The sequence below is a fragment of the Mirounga angustirostris genome, unplaced genomic scaffold (genome assembly GCF_029215605.1).
Source record: "Mirounga angustirostris isolate CCGP_5_RB_7025 unplaced genomic scaffold, mMirAng1.0.hap1 SCAF_9, whole genome shotgun sequence".
In the NCBI taxonomy this organism is placed as follows: Eukaryota; Metazoa; Chordata; class Mammalia; order Carnivora; family Phocidae; genus Mirounga; species Mirounga angustirostris.
Window position 1 is genome coordinate 140,477,091 of NW_026991717.1, and position 22,850 is coordinate 140,499,940.

Here is a 22,850-nt window from a genome sequence, read left to right on the forward strand (position 1 = left end):
ACCGAAGTTGTTTCATACACTTAGCACATTCCCTGACATGAGGCGACTTAGAGTCTCCATTCTGTCCCACTTGGGGTGAATATTCATATGATTGCTGTGAAAACATCCATGTCTTTGATAAGGGGGTGCTTCCCAACTGCGGAATCCCATACTATCCAGTATGCATGATACACTATTTCCTTTCTAACATCAGGGGAAAAAAAAATCCAAGTTCTGGAAAACATCCAGTGCCAAAAGTTTTGTGGACCAGTGTTGTCAAAGTCTGACGTAAGAAGGAGCCCGGTAGATGATAATCAAGATAAAGGAGAACCTAAACTGGAGAAAATAAGGAGGTCTGCGCTGGGGGTTACAAGTGGAAACCTTGACCCAAAGCTGTCTCTGAGAGACACCCAAACACACGGGCACCTGTTCCCCGGGTTGCTGGCCCAAACTTTAATGTTGGTTCTGGATTGAACCGTAAATCTGAAGTAGGTACTTCTGTTTCGTTTCTCTTTTTTTCCCCCAGAAGGACACCAAAGTCAGAACATCAAAATACTGTCCAAAACTAATGCGAACAGGATCAGTGTTCAACTACAACCGTGGTCAAAGAGACGAGGCGAGGAGACAGTCAGAGGATCTCATGGATGGGAGAGGCTTAAACCACCCATCCACCTGTTAAACACTCTTCCTCAGGGAGGAAGGGAGGAAGCTCTTCAAGTCTTTAAACCGGTTGGAAAATCACATCACGTGCACATCTTGACCTAGCGGCACTCCAGATACAGCCATGCATTGTGAATATATACGTGCGTCTCCCTTTGATGATTTTGCTGGTGCTTACAAGGATGGGCTGAGACTCTGATGCTCCACGACAGGGTCCCGGTTCTCCACTGGAGATGGCGACTCTCAGGGTGGCCCCCTTCAGAAGCAGAGCGCTTGTCTAAATACACGTCTGCCTGATTTTGGGGAACCTGGTGAAGTGGCCAGAAATGATACCTTTCTCGTGGATGGGTTGTTAACATGTGTTCACTGGAATCGAAATGCTAAATGTTCCTCCTTCAAATTCCCGAGAGTGTGCTTTTCACTTCTTCCTGTACCACGGCAACTGCTAATCTCTTTGTTCCCTGAAGAGCTTCAAAAGTGGATTTGTTCACGTCATTTCTGTCTTGTTACTTTAATCGTGTGCTATTGACCAGAGTGGGATTTCTCCTCCTCTGCAGAGCCAGCCCCACCACCAGTGTGCTAGTGGGAGGCAATGGAGGTGGCCTGGGAGAAGGTGCTGGAGGGTCCCGTCCACCTCCCAGAGACATCAGGGCCACGGGCCTTTGCCAAGACATGACAGCACTTGAGACTTTCTGAGGCTGTTTCACAGGAATCTGCTCCTTTTCTTGGGCAAATCAAGATTATCCAAAGCAGACTGATCTATTTGGATTTCTGGATTTGCTTTTGTTTTTTCCCCCACTTTCTACTGCAGTCCAACTGAGTCATCCACATTTTTTAAACAATTTAAGATTCCATTTAATCGAAATAGTTTTATGTCGGTTTGAAAAAGTCCAGTGACAGGTCCTGTGAGTTCAACAGAGAAGCATGTCAGCTTCTCCTGGTGCCTTCGGCAAACGGGAGCATTTGTCACTGTTTTTTTTCTCCTCCCTGCTTGCTGAAATGTGATTCTGATTTATAAATCGACACCCGATTGACAGATGGATGGCCTACTTTCTGGGCGCTGGCTGCTGACAGGGCCCCAAGACATGTGTAAAATGATACCTGCTCTCAAGGGGTCTTCATTGTTTTCTTCTGAACCAGAAACATTCCCAAAGCCAAGCTACAATACGAGAAAGAAGCAGGGCAATGAAAGACAGATGGTGTCACCAGGCCCTCCGTGAGAACCCAGTGGTGGGGACGGTTCCCCGGGAGCCCGACGCAGGCCAGGCCCACATGGGTCCGAGAGACGATGAGGCAGGAGTCTGACAGGTGCAATGTGGACAGGCAGAGAGGAGGACGTAAGGTGTTTCGGGGAGGCAGAGGGTGGGAGGGAAATCTAGAGGCAAGAAAGAGAGAAAGAGTCAGCTGAGGCAGAAGATTGTAAAGGCAGGGCTGGAAGTGCCTGAGGCTGGGATCTGCAGATCCTGAAGCTTGCTGTCTGTCCTTTCCTGCCCAGTCCACAGGAGGCCCAGATGTGGCCAAGCAAAGGCTATGTAGACAAACCGTGTGGCCTGGCTGGAGGTGTGGTGTGTGCACAGAACAAGAGGTCAGAGGCCCAGTCGCTGGCAACCACAGGGCCAGGAAGGGCAATGAAATGAGAGAAAAGCGGGGCAGATTTGAGAAAATTTTCCAAATCATTGACGACTAATACAAACTACTCAAAACATAAACATTCAACTTTGCACACGCATTTTTAATTACTCCCTTATGGATTTAGTATGCAGCCCACTCCCCCTATAACCCATGCTCATTTCATTACCATCGAAATTATAATTCCTTAATTAGGAGCCTATCACCTATTCTTTCCTAAAACCAATCCAGAAACCACCAGGTACGAACTTCTATTTAATAAAATGAACATCTGTGATGATGCACCAGGAGCAAAATCCTCATTGTTCTAAAACTGGCACTTTGCTTTGACAACCAAGTACCTATTTTTTTTTTTACAAAAAAAAAAGAAAGAAAGAAAATGTTTTATTCCTTTAAAACACCTGCTTTACTTCTTTTTTGACTTCTGAAGAGATTCATTTTTATTGGCAAGAAGAGAAGTCACTCTCTAACAAAGGAAAAGCTGTGCTCTATGGAAGAGTTGCCCGCTACATTAAATAATGCACAAGGATATCAACCCCAAACCACAAATCAAAGTGGGGCCAATCCCGTTTTCCCACATAAAAGCCCGCAGTCTGATAACCTCACTCCTTTGGAATTAGGCAGCCTGAGGAGGCTGCAATTCTTGCTACTCGAGGGTGGCCGCACCACCGCGCTTCTGGACAGCCGGATTTCCATTAGAATCGCCTTCCCTCATTCACTGCCTTCTCCTCCACCCCCCTCCACCCCAGCGCAGTTATTCAGTGAGTTATAATTTGGCACTAAAATTCAATTAAGCTGAAACTTTGGTCATATGTGGCCTTTTTCTCAGCAACGCGCAATTTCTCCCACCCGTCTTCCAAATGTTAGCAGATCGATTTTAAAGCGGAGGAAGGCAAAAGTTTACTGGGACCAAGCTCTCCTTTCTAGAAACCGCCTGGGACTCTCTACAAATTCAAAGACACGCAGCGCGGGGTCAGTGCACCAAAGCGCTCCAAGTTTTGACAGCGCTGGTGGACCCGAGGCCTCGGAGCGCCCCGCGGCCAGTGCCTCCCGCTCGGGCGGCCGCCCCGCGGCCAGGACACCGGCGCGCCCCGATGGGAGTGCGGCTTGCAGGCCGCTCGCAGCGGAGCCCCCGCGGCTCCCGGTGAGCCGGCCAAAGTCTGTCCAAGCATTGAGACCCCATTGAGGACTGTGGGAGTTTGGGCGGCTTAATGGGATTGTGTTCGGTGCTTCAGGCGCTCCTTTAAAAGATTCCATGGCACCGACGAGACTCCAATAAAAGGGCCTCTCTAATTGCTCTCTGACTTTCTATGAAACTTTCTAAGCTGTGCTGACATCCTCGAATACGACTATGGAATTCAACAGGGGAAACCAAGGGGGTGTGCGCAGAGAAAGCGGTTCTCAGCGAGGCATGTGTGGGGTGGGGGGTGGCTTGGGGGAGGGGAGATGGGGCGGGTGTGAAGTCTGTGCCGGGAAAAGAAAAATATGAGTGTTCTCCTTTGTGTGCGGACGAACAGCCGAGCGCGGGAGGTCGGGGCCGGGGTCACGCGGCTCCGGACTGCAGCTGCCGCCGTGGGGCGGGGGTCCCGGGCGGCCCCCGGGCGTCGCGGCCGGCGGAGGCACAGCATTCCGGCGGCGCGGGCGGCCGCTGTCCTCGCACGACCCCGGCCCGTCCGGAGCGCGCCACGCTCCAACCCTCGGGGCGCCCGGGCGCGGGGAGCACGGGGCCGGGCGCCCGAGCAAGGTAAGCACCGCGCGCCAGCGCCCCTCACCCCTCGACAGGGCGCACGGGAGGCTCAGGCCGGCCCCCGCTGCCCGAGCCCCGCCGTCCCCGCGCTCCTGGGGCCCGACGCCCAGCCGGGACCCCGGCAGCCCCGCCACCGCGGCGCCCGGCCTTGGCCTGGGCCTAGGCTTGGCCTGCGGGGCCCGCGGCGCCTCACTCCGGGCCCAAGAGGACGGAACCGCCTCGGGGCCCGCTCGCCCCTCTCGGGAGGGGGCCCACGAGAGCACAGGTGACCTGCCCAGGCCGCCCGCAGCGGGGGTCACCCTCCCTCCGCACCGCTCCGCGGGCGGCGGCCTTACCAGGGTCCCGGGCCCCGGGCGCTGGCGTCCCTGGGGCCCTGTGCGAGCCCCCGCCGCCCCCTCGAGCGCTCCCGTGCGCAGGCGCGGGCCGCAGGGGGCCAGGCTTCGGCCGGCGTGGGCGCGCGGGCGTGGGCCCGGCCTCGGACGCTGCCCTGCGTGTCCACGCGGTCACCCGAGGGCGAAGGCACATTGGGCGCTGGGGGGCGGGGAAAGAAATGGCGGCGTCGGCGAGGCCCAGGCGCCGGCAATCAAAGGCTGGGGATGGCGCCCGCCGCGTTGCCCACGGCCAGGCCCAGGGCATGAAAGGATCTTTATCCTCGAGTGACACGGCGGCGGTTTCCTCCTGCCCCCCCCTCCCCGCGGCCCTAATTGGGGCCGGCTGCTAATGTGATTAAAGGCCAGTTAAATGTTTCTCGGGGCAGATGGTGGGAAGAGGCCGAGACCCCTGCCCCCTCCCCGGGGTCACGCCGGGCCCGTGGTCAGGGGACCGGTGGTGGTGCCAGTCCCAGGGCAGCCTGGCCGGGCGCCCGCCGATTGTTCACCCCGAGGCGGGGAGGCCGCGGGCGGGCTCCTGGGGCTTTATGTAAGCTGGTGGGCTTGGGGCCCGGCCGGATTTGGGGATTCTTTTCGCACAGTTTCCATTTTCTGGCCTTTGGAACTGCGCCCTGGGCCCTTGGGGCCCTCCCCCTCCGGTGCCCGGCGCCTGCGGGGCCCAGCGGCGGAGGCAGGCCTGGGGGCGCGGGGCGCTGCGGGTCTGGCAGGCTCGGAGCAGTTCGGCTCGGGGTCTCCCCACTGAGGACAGTGACTCAGGATGGTGGTGCTGCGGAGGCCAGGCAGGACCCCCGACCCGCAGCGCCCCCAGGCCTCGGCGACAACCGGGTTCCCACGTCGGCGACGGCGTGGGTGGTCTCGCCCTCCCTCCCGGGAGGGCTGGGCGTCGTGGCTGCCCCGGGGCGCAGGGCCTGGGAGCCAGTGTGCGCGCTGCGCTGCCCGCCGCGCCCGCTTCCGAGGGCGCCCAGAGGCCCCGGGGACCCCTCCCCAAGCCCGCCTGACCTGGCGGAGGCTGTGCGGGGGGCCCCCCAGACAGCTCCGCTGCGCCCCGAGCGGAGAAGGCCGGGCCATGCCCGGGTCAGCGGAGTCAGAGCTCCGAGCCCCGGCCCCACCGCCCGCTCCCCGCCCGTGGCCCTGTTCCCCCGCGGGCCCGGCCCTGCGCTCGCGCGGGTTCACGGCTCGGGAGTCCCCGAGCGGCCAGGAGCGCGGCCTGCCGAGTCCCCGCGGCTCCGAAGTGGCAAATCTGGAACCAGTTAGGATGGGGGCAGCAGATAAAAGCCGAATGGAAGCCCGGCGGAAGAGTGAGCTCGGGACGGTCCGCCAGGTGGCCCTGGCCGTGCGCTCGGGCGGCGGCGGCGCGGGCAGCGCGGGGCCGGGCGGCGCAGGCGGGACGCGGCAGGACCCACGTCGCAGGCCGCGCACCCTCTTCCGGGCCCCGCGGGGCTCTGCCCGCGGCCTCCGTGCGCCGCGGAGGGGGGAAAAGCCAGCCAGCTGGAAGGCCGCGCGGGGCCGGGGCCGCGGGACGGCGGGAGGGCGCCCGGGGCTGCGCACGGAGCCGGCCTCGGGCGCGCACGGAGAAGGCCGCCGCCGGCGCCCCCGCCGCGCTGCCCTGCGAGCACCCGGCGCACCGCCGCCTTGAAAACTGACGTTAACCAAGCAAGCGTGCTTCCGTGGAAATCTTACATATTGGCTGTTTACGTTTTTCCAATATTTTTTGGAATAGTCTACAGAACTTCCTCACATCTAACAAATGTCAGACTGAGCAGATCAGAGAATATGAAATAAAAAGAATGACATTTCAGTTTAAGCGGAGTGAAAGCAAACGGTATTTTTTAATAATATTTTTGCCAGAGTGTATTGTGGATCTAAAATTTTGTCATGTTCAAAATATATAATTTTTTTGATACTTAAAATACACATTTTGTACATTTTTCAACCAAAAGAAGTAAAGCATTTAAAAAGCAAAAGCCGAAACCAAGGAAAGCCTGCAGAGAAAATGGTGAGGGACCAAAGCCTTTCTCCTGCTCTCCTATTTTTTTCTTTTCCTCCTTAATAGCCTGAAGGAAAACAGAGTCAAAATAAAACAATTTCATATTAAACTAACACATAGATGGAATTAATTCCTTCCCAGATGGTCTGAGGGACCTGGCTGTTTTAGTGGGTTCAGAAAATGCTAGATTCAAGGTGATTTTCTTTCCTTCAGCTGCTCAGGGAATTGTAAACAGCGTCAGCCTCATGATTTGTTTTAATCTGCTTATTGAACACAGATAAAATTAGAATCGTCCTTCCACTTGACATAAACATGGCACAGGGAAAAGTCATCAGTGTTTTTAACCAAAGGAATATCTGTTTTTGTTTTGTACAAAACAGTAATATTTAACTAGTATGTAACAAACCCAGTGACCTTGCGTTTGTTTAAAACGGCAAATGTTCTACTGTCAGTAACCCCAATGGCTGTAAAAAAAAAAAAAAAAAATCAGTTTTTAAGTTAATCTTCCATTTGCTCTTTTCCAGTGATCTTGTGTCACTAAGCAAGCAGCATAGAGTAAAACAAATCATTTGTGTGTTCCTGGTAAATAATTTTTTGAGTCTCAAAAAATCAAAAATATGTCAACTGCTGCTTTTTAGGAAAAACCTTTAAAATGGACAGGAGAGGGGAAAATACGGTTTTGTTGACACTGGGAAAACTGCCTCTGGATGGGGAGGGCGCGTTGTGAGGCTCTCGGTGCTCCCGGGCGCTTCTGCAGACACACCCCGGCCCCGTTACAGTTATGACGCCGGTGATGGTGTTATGAGCCAGACAGGTCCGTTGTGCACCTGCAGTAGGGGAGGTGCCCTGGACCATGCACACGGGACCCACACCCGCCCGGCCGCGTCATGGTCCCATCTGGAGGACCCTCTCCGCTTTACAACGTTTTCTCTCCTTTAAACACTCCGTGGTGGCCCGCTCAGTAACATGACCGGGGACCCGTTTGTCATTTTCGCACACAAAGCCATAAGTAACCAAAGTCTGGACCAAAACTTAGAATCAGAGAAGCCCCCAGGCTGCTTTGTCACATCCACAGCCCGTAGTCTGAAGAGCGGGCCAACCATGGGACATCTTTGTTCATAGCCCACAAAGGCGACAGCGCGTTCAACCTCAGGCCCGATTACGCAGTTGCATTTAGGTGTGAGTGAGAGCGTTTGGGGTTTTTTGTTTGTTTGTTTCCATCTTTGTTTGGTTCTGTTTCTCTGGGAAAACTAAGGTCCCCCAGCACTTGGGCCCGCCTGCACGGCAAACGGGAAATCCAGCCAGGACAGGAGGGGGACGAGGCCTCCCTTTGGGATGCCAGTTTGCTCTGGGCCTGTTTATTACAACTGAAGGTTTCAAGGTGCCTCAAATTGCCCAAACCTGAGGCCCATTCCCAGGAGGGGAACGAACGCTTCACCGCCACGAAGAGGCCCCTGCAAAGTTTGTCCAAGAACCTTCCCAGCCTTCCTTGTGGGGGTCGGCCCCCGACCCTCTCCAAGGAACAAAACAGCCAACTCACATATTTTGAACACCCAGAATGTTCAGTGATATTGAGAAAAGTAGACAGCTGGCCTCTGGCCTTGGAGACCTTAAAACGATGTGGCCATAATAGACAAAAGAAGTGACAGAGTCTGTGAGTGCTTGGGGGAAGAAGAATGCCCTGCAAGGTAGGCAGGGTACATCTGAAAATGGCCACCCAGGGGTTTGTGGCCCGTATCCAGGCCTCTGTGGTGGGAGCGGGACCATCTGGAGGAAGCCAGCAGATCCGGGGGGCCAGCCCCACACTCCAACCACAGTTAGTTCCGGACTGAAAAACAAATCTGATAACCCCAAAAGCCTTCCTCCAGGTGCCAACTGCTGGCAGGAGGGAGCTCAGACAGCTTCCCCAACAGGCCTCCCAGCCCAGCCGGGCATTTCTTGGCCCCTGCCCATGTCATTGCCCTGCCATCCCTCTGCTCCCCAAGACACTCTCCTCGGCCACCAACACTGGCTCAGGGATGGGGAAAGGCTCTCACTCTGCTGGCTCCCCATAACCACATGGGGTTCGGTGCCTCTCAGAGCAGGCCAGCCTGGGGAGGCCCCTTTAGGGCCTTGCTTTGGGGACCTCCGGAGCACCCCTGGCCTGCAGGTGAGGAACAGTCACATCTCGACACCCCAACCTCTCAGACCCCACACAGCGGTGCCGCCACCTTGCTGAGCCAGCCCCATTGGTGTGCGGGTGGGGGCACATAGCGGAAATCCTCCAGCACGTCCTGGCTCCTGTCCTGTGCCCAGCACTGGCGTTCTTGTTCCGAGAACAAAGGCCCGGAGGCCCCTGCAGAACAGAGAAAGGCTGAGGGCAGTGGCTTTCAAAGCTTGCTGACCGTGGCCAGGGTAAGAAATACATTGTGCCTCTCAACCCAGTGCACACAGAATGGCTACGGATAAAATAAGCAATGAACTTGTTATACATGTCTAACAGAACGTTTTCACAAAAGAATACTTCTCCTTCCGTGCATCGTGAACCCTGATGTTTGTTATCCCTTTTCGTGTCTTCTCAGCGATGGCAGCCACCTACTAAAATGATCCCATGACCCTAGTGGGTTGCAGCTCAGTTTTTGCAGAGCTGAGGCTGTGTGGGCTGAAGGAGCTTGGGACTCAATCTGGTGGCACCCTCAGTCCCCGCCTGCTACCTTTGCGTCCCCCCCATTTCAGCCCTAGAGTCAGACCATCTTGCTGGGATTCTTAGAGCCATGAAGCTGGGGAAATCACCTCCCTCTGCTGAGTTTCTTTCTCTTAGAATGGGGGTGACAACACCCACCTCCTAGGGTCATGGGGAGGATCAAATGAGATCCTGCACGAAATGAGGGCTGGACTCAAAGCACCCAAGCACCTGTCCCTTTCGTTCCTCTGCCTCTCGGCTGCACCTCTGGTCCTGACCAGGTTGCCAGCCCCAGTCTGCCTGCCTCCCAGTGGGATTCTCCCCCTGCTGGCTCCCGTCCCGGCTTCCCTCTGGGCCACCTCCTCCTGGGTTCCCACTGCAGGGTTCAGTCCAGCTCAGCATCCACCGAGCCCCGATTAAGTCCTACTGCCCTGATGGAACTCCAGGTGCTATATCCCACACCCGTGGACCACCAGCTGTCCTCTGGGCGAGACCCTAACAATAGTACAGCATTGGATATGGGTGGTTGCTCCTCTCCTCATGTTGTAGATCAAGTACTGGGGACCCAGAGGGGTGTTGCGCAGTTAGTAAGTATAGAACTGGGATTAGGCCAGCTCTCCTGGCCTTGGAATATTGTCACACTCCACCTGATGTGCAGCCCCTGGGTCCACGCCCTGCGTCCTCCCTGGAGCCAGGCCGAGAGGACTCCTGCTTCACGCTCTCTCCCCAGCCACCCTCGGGAGATGGCTCCTCTCCTGGGGTTGAGGGATGATCCTTGGGGAAGGGACAAGGAGCTCCCTCAGGCAACAGAGGGAATTATTCCCTGGCCCGTCTTCACCTCCTCAGCCCTGAGAGGGCTGACTCCATTTGCCTTTGAGCGTCCCCCACTTGGGGGCAGAACCACAGTGTTCCTGCACCCCCTCACTGGGCTCGCTTCAGAAGTCACAGACATGGGACCAGGACGGCTGCCCTGCGTTCTCTGCACACAGACACACATGTACACAAGTATGCATGCACTCACACACACACATGCTTGCCGTGTGCATTTTAGTTGGCAAATTACTCTCACACCCTTTAACCCCTCCAGCCTTCCTATAATCGGTAAATAAACATTAGGAAATAGATGGCTAACTCGATCTTGAGGGAGGCAATAGAATGTTTGGAAACATGGAAACTGGTGGAAGGCCTCTTTCCCTCAAGTTTTTTCAGGCTTTATGAGCCTCCAGTGGCCCTGAGGTAGGAGGTCGCTGTGCAGGGACAGCAAAGGACAGAGTTCTTCTGTGGACCAGGCCCTGCTGCAGACACCCAGGTCCCTGCCCATGGAGCTGACGTTCTAGTGGGAGACGGGCAGGCGGTGCAGCCGGGATGGACCGTGTCTGGGAGCAGGCAGTAGCCGTGGAGGGAGGTGCCAGCAAAGCTCTGGAGGAATGTTCTGGCACCTGTGCCTGCAAAGGCCTAATCCAGAACCAGGTCCAGTAGCGGAGCAGGAAGGAGTTGGTCTGGCTGCAGCAAGAGGCAAGTGGCAGAAGAAAGGGTAAGGAAGAAGGAATGATGGGGTCTCTCTGGCCCTCCAGCCCTGAACGTGCTACCTTCCCTGCCCCGCCTCTGAGCCCAAGGGTGCTGCAGGGCCCCTCCCCCAACACCCCCACCCCACCCCGCCTCTCAGGGCTGCAGCAGGGCACGGTAACCCAGTGCCAACCGACCCAAAGGTCCATGATGGCTCTGTGGAGCCAGCCCCGTCTGTGTGCCTCCTGCAATCTGTCCTTCTGAGTCCATTTTCCCTCGTAAGGATTTTCCCTTTTCCTTGTTTTGTTCCTCTGACAGTTTTTATCTCTTTGAAGTTGCTCTTGTATGATCCAGCTGTTGCGGCCTGCCATTTTACTCCCTCTCAGGCCCTTCCAGGGGGTGCTGAGAGCAGTGGACACCCCTGCCACGGCTTCTTCGTGGCCTTCGCTGCCCACCTGCCCGCACCGGCGGAGCGCCAGAGGGACGACCAAAGCCCTGGCAGGGCTCGAGTCATTCTCCAGGCTTCGAACTGCAATGTGGGGAAGCTCCTGCACCCCCATTCCCCATGCATAGACGCATGCGTGCACACACACACACACACACACTTACACACGCCTGTGGTCCCATGAGGAAAACTGTTTCCATCCAGGAGTGAGCTGCCCAGCACCTGCTGACCCAGCGTCGCCCTCCGAGCCACTCTCAGGGCCAGTGCAGGATGCCTTCTGAGGCTCGTCCTGACCCTGGGGCCCGGACACTGGTGTTTTCCTTGAATCTGTCCACCCAGAAAGCAGGTGCCATAGACCCGGGCTTCTGCCCCCGCCTCCCCTGCCCAACGGTCGGCTCAGGTGTGGGGCTCACCTTCAGCATCTATGAGCGCTGCCATCTACCCACCTGCTTCATCCACGCATCGCCTCTGCTGGACAGCTCTTCACAGTGTGGGCAAGCATTCTAGAAAATGCTTTGAGCTCCATGGGCCCCCGGGGCCCCAGGCCGTCGGAGATGATGAAGCTGGACTTGCAAGGCAGACAGGCAGTGTGCACAGAGGTGGGCAGCTTCCTCTGAGGGTGGGGACCCGGCCCTCCCAGGCTCCCAGCCTCCCAGCCTCCCGCTGGCCCTCACATGTGCCCTGCTCACCTCGTGCTTCCCTCTTGCTCTCTATGCCCCGCCCGCTGGACTTTGGATGCATTTTTTTCCCTTCCTGCCAACCTGTCACCTTGGTCACTGCCCTTCACCCAGTGCCTCCCTCAATATATTTTCCTCTGAGGTTTTCCGCCAGCATAAACCTCCAAAGTTTTTGCCTTAGTGTGTATTAATATTCATATTCTTAGAGGCACAAAAACCCCAAAGCAAAAGAACACCTTATGGTGGCAGATGCCCAGGTGAAATTGGGATCCTGTGGCCGGGTCAGCCTGTCCATACTGCCCAGAGCTTGCTGAACTCCAAATCCAAGCAAAACACTCAAAGTGCACCCCCAAACTTCAGTTCAAAGCACACCTAATTTGGAGTCTGATAAAGTCATGGACCCGTGGAAGGAGGAAATCCCTCGGAGGGCATCTAGCCGGGCCCCTTATTTTAAGAGAAGACCATAGTAGCTCAGGGAGGGAAAGGACTGGCCAAGGTCACACAGCCAGTTGATAAGTATAGTAAGACCGGGGTAGAAGGGCTCTCAGCTTCTGCTCTGGCTTGTTAAGCGTGGCAAGCAGTAACCCAACTGTCATGAAAGGTGTGATAAGCACACCAGTCTGAGCACCAAGCTCAGCACACCAATCTGGACCTGAGCATTCACTGTGTATGAGTACCATCATGCCGCTCCTTCTCCATGCCCTTCTGAAGAGTCCACCCCTTTCCCAGCCCAGTTGGTGCAGTCTATATCAAGCAAGGAAGCCTTCCGGGCCACGCTCCCTGGATAGAGCTTCAAGTTCCAGCCCGGCCGCAGCCATCCGTCTTTCAAGAATTTGAACTAAGCACAGCCGCTGAGTCAGACTGAGCTGGGCCTGGGGACACGAGATCCCACAGATGCAGAGAGTGGTATCTCCATGTAGTGAACCATAGGTTTCCAGTAGCATCCCCTGCCCCCCTCTATGCTCCTGCTCCCCCAGGGGCCTCATTGGCCTTCCATCAGCCCACGATGAAGCAAGGCCCTGGTTCTCCGGGGGCGGGATGAGACCAGGACTGGGGAAGAGAAGGGGACGTGTTGGAGGCAGCCTGGGCTCCGGAGGATGGGATGCAGGGCCCCACATCCTTGAGAAGGTGAGCGGGCACCTCAGCAGCACCCGGGAGGGACTGATGCTGAATGCCAAGATGTCACAGGGTGAGGCCCCACCCCCGGGACCACCCCTTCGGCCCAGACACACCGGCCTGTCGCCCCATCCAGCTCGAGATCCTCCTGGACACCTGTGTTCATCTCCTAGCGCCCCCATAACGGAGGACCGCAACCTGGCCGACTTAACACAATAGACACTCTGTCACAATTCTGGAGGCCACGAGTCTAGAACCAAGGTGTCTGCGGGGCCATACGTCCTCTGAAGGCTTCAGGGGAGGATCCTTCATGGCTTCTTCCTCACAAGGACACCGCCATTGGGTTTAGGGCCCATTGGGTTTAGGGCCTGTATCATCTTAACTAATTACAGCTGCAAACACCCTATTTCCAAATACGGTCATGTTCTGAGGTTCCAGGTGGATGTGAATTTGTGCCGGCGGGGACAGGATTCAACCTGACACAACCCCCACGCTCTCTAAAGAAAGATGGCCTCCATACACCTTGAGGGGCCGTCGGGTGTGCAGACAACGTTTGCTTCTTGCCTGAGGTGGGCTCGACAGAAGCTGCTGGGGATTCCCTGACAGCCCGGGGGTGCTCACACTGCCTGTGTCGTGTCAAACCAGGGCAGCGACAGTACCATGCAAGCCAGTGTTCGAGGGGAAACCGGGGGCCTGTGGGAAAAGGGCAGGAGCGTGGAGCCCCCAGGGAGGACAGCTGCTGGCCCGTTGTCCTGTCCCCGCGGTTTGTGCCCCCCACCCCGAGCCCTCTCTTAACAGGCGCTGGTTTGCCCGGTGTGCTACACATCTCTGGTTCTGTTGGCCCCAAGCCCCAGGCTTCTCCTTCCCCGCTGTGGTCCTTATAGTTTGGGCGGGGCTGGGCCAACGGGGCTCCTGGCCGGGTACGTGAGCCGTGCCTGGCCCAGCGGCACACTGTGGTGGGCCACTCAGGACGCAAGGGCAGGGTTGGGCCAAATCAGGGCTCTGAGGGGGCGCTGAGATTGCTGAATGGCAGAATGACCCGTGGAGTCACCTTGCCACCTTGTGGGGGAAGCCCACCGCACAGTGAAGGGGGTCTGGATGGAAGCCGAGTGCAGAAGGACAGACGCGTGCCGTGACATCGTGCGAGCCAGGGGGTCCAGCTGAACTTTGGACTCCTTGGTCACGAGAACCAGTCAGTTCCCTTTAAGCCAGCCTGAGTGGGGTTTCTATGCTAACTGGCCACAGCTGTGCCCCCCACCAGCTCTGGGACCAAGTTTCACAGAAGGTGTGTCTGACTCAGTACCGAGTCTACACACAAAGCCCTGTCCACACTCAGTCCCCAGAAGGGTCACAGATGTGTGCCAGGGCCAAGGCCAGAGACCAGGTCCCAGATGGGACCGAGAGGAGATGTGCTCCTGGTCTCAAGCATAGATGGCCAAGACCGCGTCTGTGCTCTAGACTCTGGGCCACCCCATCCCACCATCGCTGTGGAAGTGATGGGCAACTCCCAATTTCCAAAGCAGTCTAAGCTCCTCGGTCACTGAGCACTGAGACCCCCAGCCCCTGCATCTGAGGCCTCCCTTGTAAGGCAGAAGCCAGGAGCCTGGTTCAGGGAAATAGGAGTGGAGTTTAGGGGTCCATGTAGGAGAGAAGACCCCTTCTGCAAGCAGACAGACGTCAAGAATGAAGGAAGCCCACAGAGGGGATGGGGCAGAATTGCTGCTCTAAGTCCGGCCTCTGGGGGTGAGGGCTTGTGATGGAGGGGCATGGGGTGCAAGCCAGGTCTTGGGGGGTTGCTGGCCAGACTCTGCTGCCTTCACAGCGCCTCGCGGTGTAATTCCTCTCTGTAAAATGAGGCCCTTTGTCTTTATGGGCACCCTCCATTACCAAGTTTCCAAGGGTCTAAAAATCAAAGTCACCAACCAGTAGGAAGCCTGGAGCTGGAGCCCACCGTCCCACCGTTTCCCCAGTGACCATCAGGAGACTGGCCAGAAATCGGGTGGGCAGGTCTCCATGGAGATAGGACCAAGATCCCCAAGATCCACTGGTCTGTCCTTCCTCTGACCTGAAGCAGGAGCAAGGCCAGGAAGAAGACCATCTTAAAGGTTTGAAGTCCTCTAGGCCACCCCCATTGTTCTACAGAAGGGGAAACTGAGGCCGGGGGGGGCGGCTCTGGCAAGGGCAGAGCTGAATGCCTGCCACACCACTGTTGCCCGAGCAAACTCGGCCCTCATGAGCGCCTCAAGTGGCCTTCCCGCACCGGGCCACCGGGATACCTGTGGTCACCAAAGGCATGGTCATTGGTGGCAATGGTCACCGTTGCCAATGGCAACGTCACCCTCCCAACAGCTGCGGTGAGCGGTGTAGCAGGCCTGCCAGGTCGAGTGTGTGCGGGACTGGGGCCAGGGTCATACCAGGGAGGCAGCCGTTTGGGGCCCAGGCCGACAGGAGACAGTTCTGTCCCAGGGGGTCTTTGGATCCTGTCTGGGACTAAATAGAGGCCCTTGGCCACTTTGACTTGGTTATCGAGCAACCATGGCAGAGAAATAGGGGGCGTCCTCACCTCCAGCTTCAGGTTCAGAGCATCAGGGCAGGCCCTACGTGGGGCCCAGGGGACACTGAGAGCAAGGCAGCCCCTCTCTTGGCCTCATTTGGCCCCCCATGAAATGAGGACTTGGACCAGAAATTGTCCAGGGGTCTTACACCTTCCATCTTCCACATTCTGGAAACCACGGGAAACAGAGCTGACCTGTAAGCAAGCACCGGGGAGCCCCCCTGAGGCCCCTGAGGGTTCACTTTCTGGAATCCTGGTGCTTTCTTCAGTTCTCTTCCTAGGGACCCAGTTTTCTCTTTGGGGGGGTTGAGTTTTTAAAACGGCATGACCGTGTTTCTATCTTTCATACAGAAAAACGCAGCCAAGGAACAAAACCCTGTTACACCCCTCCAGATACCCCTGTTGACGTTTTCTAAAATAAAGTCATACTTGCAGTTGGAGAGGAGCCACAGAGAACACGGAAAAGGTGAAGAGTGGAAGCTCCCAGCTCGGCCCGAGGCCTTGCGTCAGCAGCATGCCGGACAGGGGCTCGTGGCCTGCACCCCCACACATCCGGGCAGGGCCCTCACCTCCCCGACAGCGGAGCCCTCATCCACAGAGGGGGCCAAATGGTAATACCCACTTCCTGGGCCCTCCAAGGACCTGGCGAGTTATGGGCCCATAAGCACTTGGAGGAGAGCTCACGACAGGAGGAATCGACTCCTGGCATTCACCCCCAGCCATACCCCCATCGATCCCTTCCCCCTTTTTAACTCAAAATGGATCAGATTTTGTTTGGCATCTTGCATTCTTTGCCCTGTTTATTCTAGAGATCTGTCCATCCCAACACGTGCAGGCAGATGCACCTCCCTCTTGCTCAGAGCCTTTAGATCCAGGGGCCCATCCTCTGTCACCCTCTCCGACACCGGGCCACCAGATTCCTAGTAAGTGTGGGTTCTACGCAAACTGTGCATGCATTTTCAGTGTGGCTGGATTCACACCTCCATCGACGAGGACCAGCGTCCCCTCCCCGAAAGCCCCTGCCAGCCCAGGGATCACTGCGTCCTGAGTAGTTTCTGATCTGCCTCAGGCACCCCCTCGGGGACAGCCTTGCAAGGCGGGGACCACAAGGGCCGTAGTGATGCAGCCGAGACACGGAGACCGGGAGTGGGCTCCAGGGCTGAGGGACGTCTCAGGGACCCCGGGGGGATGGGCAGGAGCCATAGCCAGCAGCCAGTTGCTCATGCCCATAGGCCCTGCCCAGCGTTCGGCTCCCGGGACGTTTGATAGAATGAATGCCCACCTTGCAGCTGGGAAGTCAGCTGGGACATTATCAGCCAGCTTTCTCTGAGCCTCTCTGGAGGCAGCCCTCTGCAGCCTGGGGCTGGCTGGGACGCCTGCCTTGGGCCCTTTGGGGGGGCCTGCAGAGACAGCCCGTTGTGTGGCCTCCTTAGCAGGTTCGGCTCTGACCTCAGAGAGCCGGCCACTTGTGGAAACAGCCAGATGCCATTCTGAGCCAAGCCCAGCGGGGCTGCTGCTGGGGCCAACCCAGGTCACTCATGTGAGCGACCACAAAACAATGAAGCCCATCTGTCCCTGCACCATTACTGGCCTAGAGAAGGTTCCAGAAGAGAGGCTGCAAACCTGTTGCCAGTGAAGGTGGCACCGCTGGGTACAGAGGCAGCCTCCAGGGTGATAAGGGGACTTGTTGGGAAAGACTGAAATTTAGCCCTCTGGTTAAGATATTCACATGCTGGGTCTAAGCCTTGACGCGAGTTGGCCCACCAAGCTCAGCCGCGTCCGTGGCTTTGCAGACACTGTTCCCTATGCTCCACCTGCTGCCTCCACCCCACCTGGAGCTTCGGGGCCCTTTACCCCCTCCTATGACCACTGAGTCATGGCCTCTTCCTTAGACACTTCTCGTCCCCTTGTCCCCACCCCAACACCCAGATGATGAGCTCCAGAGGTCACAGCTCATGTCTCTCCACATCTGTGTCTCTGTAGCCCAAAGCAGTCATACCAGCTAACAGGGATTTCGGTGGAGGAAGAGAGACATGCAGAGCAGCCCCTGGACAAGAGCATTAGAAGACCTGGGGCCAGGGCTCGAGCCAGCCAGGGCCCGGGATCTCGCACCTTGGTTTCCTAACCTATCAAAAGGGGTGTTGGGACCACAGGAATCCAAGGCCCCCTCCAATCCTGTTATTTGTAGGCGTTCTCCTGGCGGAAGCTAGAGGATGAGAGAGGCCCCCCACACTCTGTGCCCCGCATGCAGTGAAGGGACAGCCCCGTCCACAGCCCCCAGGACGGTTCCCAGACCCCACGGTGCCCCCAGGGAAGGCAGCAGAGGTGCGCGGGAGGGCACGGGAGGACACACTTTCACTGACCATCCAGCCCAGCAAAGCTAGAAACCGTCAAAAAGTAAAAATTCCATTTGTAAACAAGATCGAATTATTTGATTGTGAAACCAGGGTCCATGGAATTTTAAATAATTTAATATGAAACAATATCATTTGAAATGCTGGCCAGCCAAGGACCTGGGGGCGGGGGGGGGTGGGGGGCGGACCTAGCCTCCTGTGGCCGGACACGTGGAACCCAGCCTCAGGGAATAACAAGTCACCGGTCAGCAGGCGAGGTTGAGAGTCGACTGCGTGGCTAGCCGGGACAGGGCATGGGGCCGCCAGCCTGGGGCTCCTGTCCTCCTGGGGTTCACAGTCGTGATAGGCAAGCAAGACACCAGCCGTTTAAAAAGCCGTGCCGGAGAGCAGGAGGGGTTTGGTTAGGTGGCTATGATCCAAGCCAACAGAGAGGCCCGGATGGAGCCAAGGGGAAGGCGCACACGGGGCCCTCGCAGGCGCTGTCAGGGAGGCTCCAGGCCATCCCATATCGTGGTGAGGAACTGGGGCAACACCTCGGAGGAGGGACAGCTGAAGAAGGGTATTCGGAATAGAAACAATGACCGCCTTTGACCCCGGCTTTGTCTGCACTGCCTGTGTAACGTGGGGCATGCCAGCCACTCTCAAGCCTCTGTTTTGTCATCTGTGGAATGGGAATAATCCCAGTGCTCACTCCCTGGTGGCGTGAGGGTCAGAAATCAGGCCTTCCCCCGAAAGCCGACGTCCCCCCCATGGACAGGGGCATTCCGGGTAGAAGGTGTGACGCAGTTGGCACTGATAACAGACGCCCGCGGGCGGGAGGCGGGGGTGGGCAGGTGCCCTGGATGCCTCTGCACGCGGCTGGCTCAGGATCCCGGCGGCGGCACCTGCCTGTGCTCTGCGGGAGGATGGGGGAGGCAGGGCCCAGCAGATCCTGGTGCAGGAGCCCCCTGCCTCCACGTGTCCTGCCTCAACATAAACACAATCAGGAATATTTCAGGACTGCAAGTGCAGGAAAAACAAACCCGGGGAACCCAGACAAAGAGTGCAAATGCTAACTTGCATGTCGCATCCAGAAACCACGTGTTCAGCAAGCCACCTGCAGGCTCATGGCTCAGCAGGGAGGTGCAGGCTTGCTGTGTTTAGAAACCAAGCTAGCCGGACAGCTGGGGTGCCACCTCCCTCCAGCCTCCCAGGGGGCTGCCTGGGATTTCGGCGTGGGGACGGGCGCGAGTGCCTCTGGGTTTCACATCACCTGGGAGTCAGTGGGGCAGAGTGGGAACTTTCCATCACTGTGGTACCACCTGGGCGCCTCTCCCTGCAGAGAAGGGTCTGGAAAACGCCCAAGGTCACCTGGCCAGTGAGTAGCAGAACTCATACCAGGCCCCCTGACGCCGCAGACACGCTCTCTTCCCGCTGTCCCTGGCTCACCAGCCACCATCCTGCTCATGCAAACCAACTACCTATGGGCTCGGGGAGGGCTCCAGATCCCTCCTACCCTTTGAGACAGCGATGCTGAGAAGTGTTATTTTTATTCGTCCCCAAGCCTTGCCAGATTACATTGTCAAGGCCAGCACTTTGGAGATATTCCCTTGGTTTCGCAATTCACGCAGTGACTAACACATGTTACATTTTGAAAACCTCTCTTGGTAAAAATTTAAGCTGAATTGTAAATACATAAAAGTCTCGATGTTAATGGGGTGCATGATTTCTCAGTGGCTGTTTTGTAATCCTGAGATTCAGAAAGGATGTGGAATTCTATAAAAGTGGATAACAAGCTCCCGCCCAGAGCTGCCCTTTGAAACCGTCACTATGGGCAGCAAAGCAGCCCTTACATCCGTCCGTCGTTATATAAGTTACAAAATCACTCCGAGTTTCCTGCCTCTGACAGGCCCAGGACACTTCGTGGGGTGATCAGAGCAGGGGACAGGAGAAGTCCGCAGCAGAGGACGGAGTCCCTCCAGGGCGCATGCGCGTGCGCAGGTAGGTGGGGTGCCGGGCACACCTCACCCGAGGCACCGAGGTGTTAAGACGTGATAAGGGGGTAGAGCAGGACCTCGTCCCAGGCCCCACGCCTCTCTGCAGCATGGGAGGCCCCTGGCTGTGCCCATCACGCCCACCACCCCCACTCCTGAGCACCCATGTCCCGGGTCACTCGCTCTGTACCCACCTCAGTTGATTGCACCAGAGTGGTCCCCACCTGGGACAGGCGATGCAGAGGTGGACAAGCGGGGTCTCTGTTGGAGCATCGGAACTAGGACATGAGAGAGGATGGGGCAGTTGGCAGCAGGACAACCTGAGGTTCCACAGGCATGCTGGAGTTGGCATGAGAAGGTGACAGGGAGAGGAAGAAGGGAGGAGACAAGTTGAGAGTGGCGAGGACTGGCCATCGGCTGCGAGAGAGGCTGGTAAGGGAGTGGGTCCAGGGCTGCCCCGGCCCCTGCAGGCTCGGGTGGGTGGCAGGCGTCCAGAGTGCAGGCAGTGCCTTCCAGCCCCGCCAACACCTCCCTCACACCCCCGATTTATTGCCTGGGTGGATAACACTTATCAGTCTGTAGTTACTCTGTTTCTTCTTTCGTTTACCATTCAATGCAGGTCCCCACGCTGGACTGTAGACTCGGTGCATTAAGTGGCCCGTCTGGCTGGCTCCCCGCCATATCAGCAGAGTCCGGCCCAGCGTCTGGGCATCGTGGGCACTCAATAATTGCTTGTTGAATCCATGCACCTCTGAAAGAACCAGGGAGCCACCCTACTCCAGCCGCCCCACCCCTGCAGGTAACTGTAGGAAGTCCTACCAGACGCAAGGGCTACTCTGGCTCTGCAGACGGGTGATATGGGGGTGGGGCAGGAGCTCCCCCACCAGCAGAAGGCTCACCTGGGCCGTGCAAGAGCCAGGAAGTGGCCGTGCCACTCGAGACACGATTATGATTCAGTGAACTCCAGGATGAACACTGATTTTCTTCCAAGTTCACGGCCAATCTGTCCGGGATCCTCCTGGGGTCCCGCCCACCCCCACCCCTGAGCTGCCTGCCAAGCCCGGGGACTCGGGCCATCAAGGCACAGTCTCCTCGATGCTGTGGGACCCCCTTGTCGCCAGCATTCCGGTAACCTGGACATTTGCAATCCCGCGGTTGTTGCAATGAAGCTAAAAAAAAAAAAAAAAAACCATGTCCAGCCAAAGATACAATGTGGAGAAGGTGCTTTCTGAAGACACTGTGGAAGAACTCAGTTCAGGAGTGATACCGAAGTGGGCAAGGTGCAGCCCCTGCTCTCGAGACACCAATGGGGGCGGTAAAAGGGTGTGAGACAGACCCAGAGGTGATCACAACACGGTGTGATTGTGAAACAGGCGCAGAAATAGCAGCTCGTCCAGGGCCCAGGAGGGAAGGACCAGCTCTAAATGGGGGTCATCAAGGGGTCCCCAAAGGAAGGAAATTTCCATTGTCTGTTGCAATTTTAATCCGGCATCTCTAGAATACCTGTTATATTAGAGCCAACTGGGTCCTTAATGGAATTACTCAGCTTTCAGTAATAACGAGTTTGTCTAGGTCATGTGGGGAAGTGCTTTAAAGTTATTCTTTCTTTTTTATTATAGCAACGACTCACAATGCTTGAAAGGACATTTTCCTTAATTCAATTACCGAGTGAGCTCAATGCATCTGCTGGAGATAATTAAGAATCTTTATAAATATAAAACAATTATCCCATCAAAATACAGTGCTAGATGTTATTATTCAGGATAGCTTTTCAATCAAGCTCCCCCCCTTTCAAAGCAATTCCAGAGCATTCCAGGCCCGCCTTCACTGGTTTTCCGGGCAGAGCTGCCTGTGTCCAGGCTCGCCGCGCCAGGCCACGTCGTCCTGCAAGCTTTTCACCACGATGCAAGCGTTTGCCCACGTCCACCTGGCTCCCTGGACCACGAGCTGCCGGCGTCCAAAGCTCTCCCCGCTCACCTCTAGGGCCCTCGCCTTGGCCCAGAGCAGGTATCAAAAAACGACATGACATGGCCCACAGGAGCCTGGGAAGACAAGATGACCACGTGCAGTGCATTCCCCAGCTCGGATGCTGGAGCAGAGAGAGAACATCGGTGGGACAACTGGGGAAGTCTAAATCAAGTCAGGAGTCAAGTTAATAATGGACCAATGTCAGCTTCTTGGTATTGGCACACGTCCCATGGTGACCCAGGGGGAAACTGACTGAGGGGTGCATGGGAACGCTATGCTGTCTTTGCAACTTCTCTATAAATCTGAAATTATTCTAAAACTAAATGTCTACTGGGGTGCTTGGGTGGCTCAGGCGGTTGAGCGCCCAACTCTTGATTTCGGCCCAGATCATGATCTCAGGGTCCTGGGATCGAGCCCCGTGTTGTTGGGCTCCATGTTCAGCAGGGAGTCAGCTTGAGGATTCTCTCTCTTTCTGCCCCTCCCCCCAATCCTGTGCACACACACACACCCTCTCTCTCTCTCTCAAATGAATCTTTTTTAAAAAAACTTTTAAAATTAAATGTTTATTATAAAACAAAGGCCACAGTGTGACCAAATGCACAAGCAAAAGGGCAGATTCTCTATTGCTCAGTACTCCCCATCTTTAGAAGCCTGCCTTGGACGCCCCACCACCCCAGCCCAGGGCAGGAATGGCGATGTTATGCCGTGTGCGGGGGCTGGGAAAGGCGCGCACCCTTCTGCTAGAGCTCTGTCTAATGTCAGGTGCACTGGGGCCACCCACGGCATCACCCGCATGCTCTTCCGGGACCCCTCGAGAACCTGGCCTCTGGGGGGGCCAGGCCAAGTTACAATCCCTCGGAGCTGCATGGTGACGCTCATGCCCACACCATAATAATATCTATATTTTAAATTTTTTAAATAAAATTTCAAATACTTCAACATTTGTCCACAGTAGGCAAAATCGAACAGATGTCCGTGAGCCCCTAAGAATGGCGTTGAGACACATGCCTGCCGTACCTAATGGAGAAGCGGGGTCCCCAGGCCACACTTTCCAGCTAAGTGACCTGGAGTAACTTCCTTAACCACCGCATCTTCGATCCCTCACGTGAGAACCAGGGATAATGATGCCTGTTTTGCAGGCTTTTATGAGGATTGCCTAAGTTAATGGGTGTGAAAGCACTGACTCGAGCCTGGCCCCCAGGAG

At 56.5% G+C, this 22,850-nt stretch overlaps 2 long non-coding RNA genes across 2 annotated transcripts in view; one reads left to right on the forward strand and one right to left on the reverse strand.

Annotated features, from left to right (window-relative positions):
• Positions 1-11,715, reverse strand: part of LOC123862509 (uncharacterized) — a 26,560-nt gene extending 14,845 nt beyond the window's left edge. Inside the window, exon 1 of the long non-coding RNA XR_006795239.1 lies at positions 11,451-11,715. This is a non-coding gene — a long non-coding RNA (uncharacterized LOC123862509). The remainder of the gene's footprint in view (positions 1-11,450) is intronic.
• Positions 3,780-20,721, forward strand: LOC135361646 (uncharacterized). The gene is made up of 4 exons (XR_010405329.1): positions 3,780-4,012; positions 15,787-15,962; positions 19,594-19,685; positions 20,298-20,721. It is a non-coding gene; the product is annotated as an uncharacterized LOC135361646 (long non-coding RNA).
• Positions 20,722-22,850: the final 2,129 nt, after the last annotated feature.